Source organism: Culicoides brevitarsis, chromosome 2 (assembly GCF_036172545.1).
Source record: "Culicoides brevitarsis isolate CSIRO-B50_1 chromosome 2, AGI_CSIRO_Cbre_v1, whole genome shotgun sequence".
Lineage (NCBI taxonomy): Eukaryota > Metazoa > Arthropoda > Insecta > Diptera > Ceratopogonidae > Culicoides > Culicoides brevitarsis.
In genome coordinates, this window is record NC_087086.1 from 1,126,986 (window position 1) to 1,135,472 (window position 8,487).

The window sequence follows — 8,487 nt, forward strand, 5'->3', positions numbered from 1 at the left end:
AATTTGGCATGGCGCCATATTAATTATTATCCTTCGGAGGAATCGCAAGGGAGATGGTAGTCAAATTACATCCCAAAATTGTCAAAAATGTAACAAAATTGTGTCAAATATCAATTTTTCGTTGACACATCCGGTCAAAGTTCTCAAAAATATCTCTTGGAACTTGACATGAGATTCAATTCTAAAAAAGTTACATAAATCTATTAAAAATTGTGTTGTTATATGATCTCATTCACTTTTTTTCGTTCACAGTGAGTTTTGGATAGGAAAAAGGATACAAATTATTGCTCCCTGTGGGAAAGAGAGAAGATTTTTTTATGGACTTAATTTATATTTTTTGTTATGGCGCCGTTTTTTCCCGAGATTTATTGGTTAAGTGCTCCATCTCGCCCTTTCTGTGAACTGTGAGTCCCATTTAAGACTGATGATGCCCGTAAATCATCATCCGCTGTCGGTTTCTCATCCTCTTCAATTCGAAAAACTGCCAAATTGTCGACACAAAAAAATATTTGTTGTCCAAAATGAAATCAAACACATTAATTTTCTCTCCGCACTCGCCATCGATTCGACGAAAAAAAGACGAAACAGTTTGTGATTTATTGAACCACATAAGTATGAAACAAATTTTTATGAATGACCGTGCAAAATGACTTTTTCCTGATATCATCCATCTTCTTTTTCCTTTTCTCCCGTCGTCGTCGTCGTCGTCGTGCTGCTGCTCTCAACATATCACATGGAAAATAAATGTTGTGTCGATTTTCCTGACAACTCCTCCATGAATGCGATTTATAAAACTGAACGACGAACACAGAAAAAAGTGATGTAAGAAGTGAGTGAATGGGTGTGGATGGAGCGAAGAATAGTAATAAATGTTTTCTCATTTTGGAAAAGACGTGAATAGACTGACACAGAATGGAAAGCATTAGAACAGCATTTAAGGGGGCTTGGCAGTCGATTCTTCTTCCGTACGACGAAAATTTGTTCGCACTAATTCTTTTTTTTATTTTTTGGATAAGCTTGAAGCAACGAATGAGAAAAAAAATAGATGAGGAGAAAATAAAAAGGAAAACCTGAGAAATGGATGCCAATATCTTTTAAAACTGTAACAATCTGAAAAATATATTGACTTCAACATTGATGGAAGAAACTTCTGAAGATACTCCATTGAAGAAAGTCATAAAATTATTTTAAAAATTTTCTGAAAATATTTGAAAAATTTTACCGCTTTTGAACAAAATTAAAAATTATTTTTTAATTATTTTATTTACAAAATTTTAAAATACATTTCCAATTTTAAATCATTAAAAAAAATAAAATAAAAAAAAAATTTAGAAAATTTAAAAAATTATCATATGAAATTTTTATTTAAAAAAATTTTATTTAAAAAAAAAATTGTTTAAAAATTCACAAATAAATTTCATAAATTTAAGATTCATTGTCTTCAAAAATTTGACAAAAAATGTTTCAAAAAAAAAACAATTTAAAAAAATTAATTAATTTAATTTTAAAAAAATCCGTTATTATTATAAAAATAATTAATTAATTTAAATTAAATTTATTGAATCAAACTTAATTATTTTTTTAAAAATTAAATTAAAATAAATTTTTTTAAAATGTTTTTTGAAATTTAAATAATAATTTTTTTTTTAAATTATTTTAATGAATTATTTATTTTAAAAATTTAATTAATTAATTGAATTATTTATTAATTTTATAAATTTAAAAAACAAATTGAATTTTTAACTCGAATATATTTAAATGCTTCAAAATTAATTTTAACTCACCTGTAAAGTAAAAGCCTCGAACGAACCATTGACTTTTCCTCCGCATTTCCTTTCCTCAAGGCATGTTTTAAGCACATGTGTTGCGGGATATCTGGCAAAGAAAATAAATTACATCTACTTTTTTATGTTTTTTCTCCGCACACACACACAAAACACAACAACAAACACTCTCCTACTACTAAATTTTCTACTATCACGGGTCTCTGTTATTGTTGTTAAAACAGGCAAAAATCAGCAAAGTGTATCTGTCGAAAAAAACGAGGGTTAGACAGGACGTAATAAATCATTCATTATACTTGTACACACTCACATACCCCCATTTCGCTCCGTTTGTCTGTCTACATTTTGGGGAAAGCAAGAAGAAAGTCCTCATTTAAGAAGAAGGAAAACCAACACACTCATGAATTACTTAAACACATTTCACTTCGTTTGTTCGGTAACGCAGCTATGTGCGAAGAAAAGGAAAAAAAAAAGATAAATCTGAGTATAATGTTAATATTGTTTGACTAGGTGTTGCCCTTTCCCATACCTTTTCATTCATTCGTTTAATATAGTCATGTTTGGTGTCTCGAGAGCACGAGTGAAAGACATCCGTATCGTACAGCAAACATTTCCAACAAAAAGAAAAAAAAAAGATAAATAATGACCTCTTGTTAAATGTTTGTTATGTGGAAATTCAATTACAATCTGTTTGATATATGAGTTGATGATGAGGCGATTTGCTTGTCGACCGTGTGTGTTGTGTGTGATTTTCGGGGAAATAAATGGATTTAGGACAGGCTGAACAAAATTAATTGTGAGTGATAAGGAAATGATTTGGGTTACGATTTGAATTTGTTTTCGGAGTGATTTGTTCTTATCCGTTTCTTTATTTGTTTTTTTTTGCTTTCAAAGACTTTTCTTTAAGTTGAAAAAAATTCTTAAAAAAAAAATAAAATTATTTTAATATTTTTTTTCAATATAAATTTGTTTTAAAACTTTAAAACTTTATTTAATATATTTTTTTTAATTTTATTTTTTTTTAAATAATTTTTTAAATATATTTTTATTTTATACTTTATAGGGCAAAATGGCAACATAAATTTTATAAAAATAATTTTTAAAAATTTAGCTAAAATTATTCCTTTTAATCCAAACCAAGCAAAAAAAAAAAATATTTTTGAAAGAAAAAATTAAAAAAAAAATTTACATCCGCAACAAAATTCGCCATGCAATCTCCTATCGCAGAAAACGTCATTTTAATACACAATAAAAAATAATAAAAATGCTTGTGGCAGAAAAATAAATTGAGAAATAATGACAGGCAATTAATTTTGAAGAGGCCTATTGTCAATAACATTCGTTTTGGCATTTAATTTGATTTTTCCCCATCTGTGGTTTTTTTTGTCGTCGCAACTCTATTGGGAGACGGCAAAAAAAAAACTCTCGTGAAAAATCAGTGATAACGTCAAGTCCGACAAACAAACAAACAACGGAAAGCACTGCCAACAAAATGTCATCTCAATTCTCAACTATTCTCGGTTTGTAAGAAATTTTAAGTCATTTTCAATTATGTCGTTTCTCTCGCTTTCTTCCTGTCTTGCTCGAGTCTTGCTGCTATAAAACGAGAGAAAAAATGAAAAAAGAAGAACATTTGAATCCTTTTTATGATGATGACATCTTTTCTTATTATTTATTTCTTCAAAAAGTTTCACGACGAGTCAAGAGTTACTTTTTCTCTTACTTACGACGAAGAGAAAATTGCACGAAAAGAACGACGACAACGGAAAAAGAAGATGAGACAGTTTAATTGTAAAGTTAAATGAAAATTGTAAGACATTTCGCTGTGAGTGCAGGAGAAAACGACGACTGTCAAGAAGGTAAGGAGTTCGTTACATTTCCAGTTCAACTTTTTTTTAATGTTTTTTTCTGTTTTTTGTAGACTTGAAAAGACGGAAGGAACAACGCCAAGGATCGTAAATTCCTTCTTTTGTATTTCTCACAGGAAATCGCAACTAAGATGCCTTCAGAAAGGGAGATGCTGCATTTTTGCCTGCGACAGTTCGTTGTTATATTTTAATTATTATCATTAAGGAAGTGACAGCGCGCAGCAGAATTTAGTGCGGAAATGAACAAAGAGATTTTTTGACATCTCTCGTGACTTTCGTTCGTTCACGAGGGGTACACGAAACAAAAAACGTTCCATAAATAATTTTTGACACTTCAAATTGAATTTTTCGCCTTTCTCCATTTATTTACCGTTGTTGATGCCTTTCCGTTGGCAAGCGCATGATATGAACAATCACCAACATAGCAAAAAAAAATTGTACAAAAAAATTTTCACTCACGTGTTTTTGGCATGCCATCCAACGCCGCTTGATCTGTGTCATTTTACATTTTTCATCGGTGTCGTTCTCGTTTCGTCGTTTTTTTTTTTGTTATTTTATTATTTATTATGTATTATGTCACCATTGTCATTCAAACGCTACCACAGCGACACAACCTTTGTGTGCCGTGTCATTCTTGTCGCTCGTTTTTGATCTCTGTAGCACTTTTTTCTGCCATAGCTGAATTTGTGGGGTGAGTTATGGCGAAAAATGTGCTGTTTGATATCATATTTCGAGCCTAAAATGTCATCAAAGTGTTTTTTTGTTTAATTTTTGAGATGAAAAAAATTACTTTTGAAGGTTTTTTCACGAAAAATAATTTTTTTAAAGAAATTTGAGTCTAAAAAATGTATTTTTTAAAAAATTTTCTTCAAATTTTGCTTCTGAAATGAAGAAAAAGTACAAAATAAAACACTTTCTCTTGACAACTCACCTGCAACCTTGTCCCGTGTTGTTCAATTTCCATTTCCAGTTGGAAAAAAATAATAAATAAATAAAAATATAATAAAAGTGTGTCATGTTGCCAGGTAAAATGAATGTGACAAGGGGATGAATAATGATTTTGAAGAAAGAAACCTCGTTGCTGTGTACAAGTATCATTTATATTAAATGACAGCTTTTCCAACACGGCGCGACACATAAAAAATAGCAAACTGTCATGTTAATTTCATATTATGGTTTAGAGAGCATCATGTGACATTCAAGATAATTTATAATATTTTTATTACACACACACAATAAATATGCATTGCCTCCCTCGATTTCCACGGAGAAAAATGACGCAAGTTTTGTTCAGCCTAACGAACGTCGAGTGTGTGTAGTAGTCACCTTTCGGGTTGTTACATGTCATAATGAAGAATGAGGGTACGATACGAAAAAAAAAAATGTGTGAGACACAAAAAATATGATAATTTATTCAAAACATGATACAGTGAAAAATGTGCTCTTGTCATCATCGTTTCATATTATAATTATCCTTCTTGTCATTTTTTTTTTTTGCATAAAATAAAATGAAATATAAAATAGTAAAAAGCCACGAACGGTAGTTGACAAGGGTCCGACAGGTAACAGGACAATTATTATTTATTTTTGGTTTCTTGTCACTTTTATGTCATCACACACACACAAAAACCAACAGGCCAAAGTTGGTTTTCAAAGCGAGAGAGAAATCATGTAATAATCGACGCGTTAATCATTCATTTCGATTTCATTTATCAACACTTGCCATCGCAAATGTGCGTGTGTTGTGCATCGAATAAATTTATTTATTTCTGAAAAACGATGAAATATATTTACAAGTTACAGAAAAAATATATTGCGCAAACAACCTCATAAAATCATAAAACAACATAAATTATATTGCTATCGATATCATTTTATCAATTTACACACAAATAATATCCTCTTGATGTAGAGAATATGTGTTTTTTTCTTGCAAAATGTTTGCAAAGGGAATGTGATTCTTGAGAAATATTTTTTTTTTCATGAAAATATTTTTTTCATAAATAATTTTATTATTTAAAAAATTAATAATTTTTTTTATATTTATTTTAAAAAATTCAAAAACTCATATGATTTTTTTTTTTTTTTAAATAAAAAAGTGAATTAATTTTTTTAAGTTTTTGAAATTTCAATGAATTTATTTTAATTTTTAACAATCTTTTTTTTTATTTTTATTCTTAATGGGAAATTTTTGAAAAAGTTATATTACCTTTTAAATAAAATCTTAATTTTTTTGATTTCTTTTTTAAAAAATAAAAAAGTTTAAAAATTAATTTAAATTTTCGAAAATTTTTGAAAAAAAATATCTTTTTAATGAAATTTCAATTTGAATTTATTTTAATTTTTTAACTTAAAAAAAAATCATGAGTTTTTGACAATTTTTTTTTTTGATATTAAAAAACTCACGTTAATTTTTTTTTTTTCGAAAATTATAAAAGTTGAATTTATTTCTTTCAAAAATTTTTAAAGCTTATCGTCGAAAATTTTTTGAACATAAAAAAATACCTATTTTAAATTTTTCAATATAATTTTTTTTTTCATAACTTTCGAAAATAAAAAAAATTCTTTAATGAAAAATTTTCTCTTCTCTTTTCAGTTTCCATTGCATATCGCATTCTAATGCATGATCAGAGAGCGGCTTGTAAATTGCTGCCTGCTCACACAAAAGTTGAAAATGAAAACACACATCGACTGTCGAGCAACAACGACGACGACGCAAAAAGGCGATGATAAAAAGTCTCCATTTATTTGAAAGTTTATTGATTTATTGGTGTTTGATTCCTGATATCGCGACTATCTACGGAGCATTGTGTGCATTGAATTAAAACAGCGAGCGGCACACAGAAAAAAATCCATACGCAACAACAACAAAACAATCTGATGATGCATGTGAGCCATAAATTTTAATTACAACACGCCATGCCTTCGGTTTTCTGTCCTTATTATATTGTTTGATATCGCAAGCAGGTAAATTATAAATTTATTTATATTCCCCATGAATGTTTTTTTTGTTGTTGTTTATTTTTTACGATTTTTTAATTTTGTTTCTTTGACTTGAATTTTATTTCACTAATTTACTCTCGAGCGTTTCATAAATAATTTATTGATATTTTTTCGTTGGAAATGTTTCTTGTGTTTTTTTTTCTTCTCTTCTCTCGTTAATTAGGTAGCTTTCTCACCCATAAATTATATCTTTGTTAATAATGATTGCATTTAATTCATTGTCATCATCACACGCGGCGGGGGTTACGAAAATTAATAATTTTTCGTGTCATAAAAATTGTTTTAGATTGTGAACGGCTTTTTTATGTGTGTAGGAATGACAACGACGACGAAGGTTGTTTACTAATTAATTTTTACGAAAATAAAAAAATTTCGATCCTTTTACTCGAGATATTATTAATATTAAGTTGTCAACATTTTCAAGTCCGGTTATAAATTTTTCGTTAGTTTCTCTCTCGAAAACAGCGCCAACGATTCTCACGAAACACTGAATTCTTTTCAATGGATGGTAATTTAGATTAAAGTAAACTGATTAAAATAAAATAAAAATAACACAAATGATTTATGGGCTCCGATGAAATCGAACATCGAGCGGAATATAAATATTTTATTTATTTAATGTGAACTGTCTGTCAGTTTTGAATGGCAAAACGATTATTTTATTGCCCTCAATCGAAAAGTGGTTGACTTTATCTGACAAATTTAACTGATAACCAGCTTTTTTTACGATTTGAGTGATTCGTAAATGGAGATGAGTCATTTAAGGAAGGTTATGTGTTTTTTAATCATTTTTTCCTTAAAAAATTAAATTTAGAAAAAAAATTTTTTTTTTCTTATATAAGGTCTCTAAATCTCAACCTCAAATCCATTTTTAATTCAGTTTCAATTAAAAACCGCTATTAATATGGCAAAGGAGGCGTTTTTAAGTACCTCGACTGTCAAGCTTGCCCGCTCTAAAGTCGAGAGATAAAACTCCCTATTTTAATGCAAATTAAAGTGGTCCATAAATTGAGATTTTTTTCTTTTTATCATTCATTTATGACACTCACTCGCGCTGTGTATGTGTCACGCTACACGATTATTATTAATATAATAAAATTGTAAAAATATGTTAATGAATCGTAATAACGATCGCTTTGCATATCAAACACACAGAGCTCTTTTCAGATTTATTACAAAAACGCATTTTATTACCTTTAAGTATTACAAATGTGTATTTATTATTTTTTATTATGATTATTATCGACTCCGCTCGTATTTTTGTTGTATATAACATGTAACATTAATAATATTATGGATTTTATTTCATTGCCTCACATAGTCTCATGTAAAACTCAATTAAAATCGAGCGCTTTTGATTTTATTTGAAAAATGGATGATTTGCGCTTGATCTGACACGTTATGTGATTTTTATTTATTTTCATATCGGGCGCGAGATCAAAGGAAATTTTATAATTGAGAGAAAATGAAGATGAATAATGTTCAGATTGACAGTTTCGTGTAAATATTTAGAATATTTTTTTTTCTCTGTGGAAAGTCTCGTCGCCGATGCAAGTCTTCTTTTGTCTTTTCCGAATGTTTTTGTTTTTGGGATGTTTTAATTAAACTTTGACTTTGATGTGAAAGTGAAAAAATTTGAATTAGCGAAAAGGCGATTTTCAAATTTCAATTTTTTTTTTTGCATTTGCTTTCAAAATTTTGGATGTAACTTTATAACTTCTAAACGATGCGTTTCCGAGTATATGTTTCATGGAGAAAAATGATCGTCGTGACTTAAGGAACAATGTTAAAATATCTTTTCTTATATATTTTTTTAAATCTAAAAATTTTCA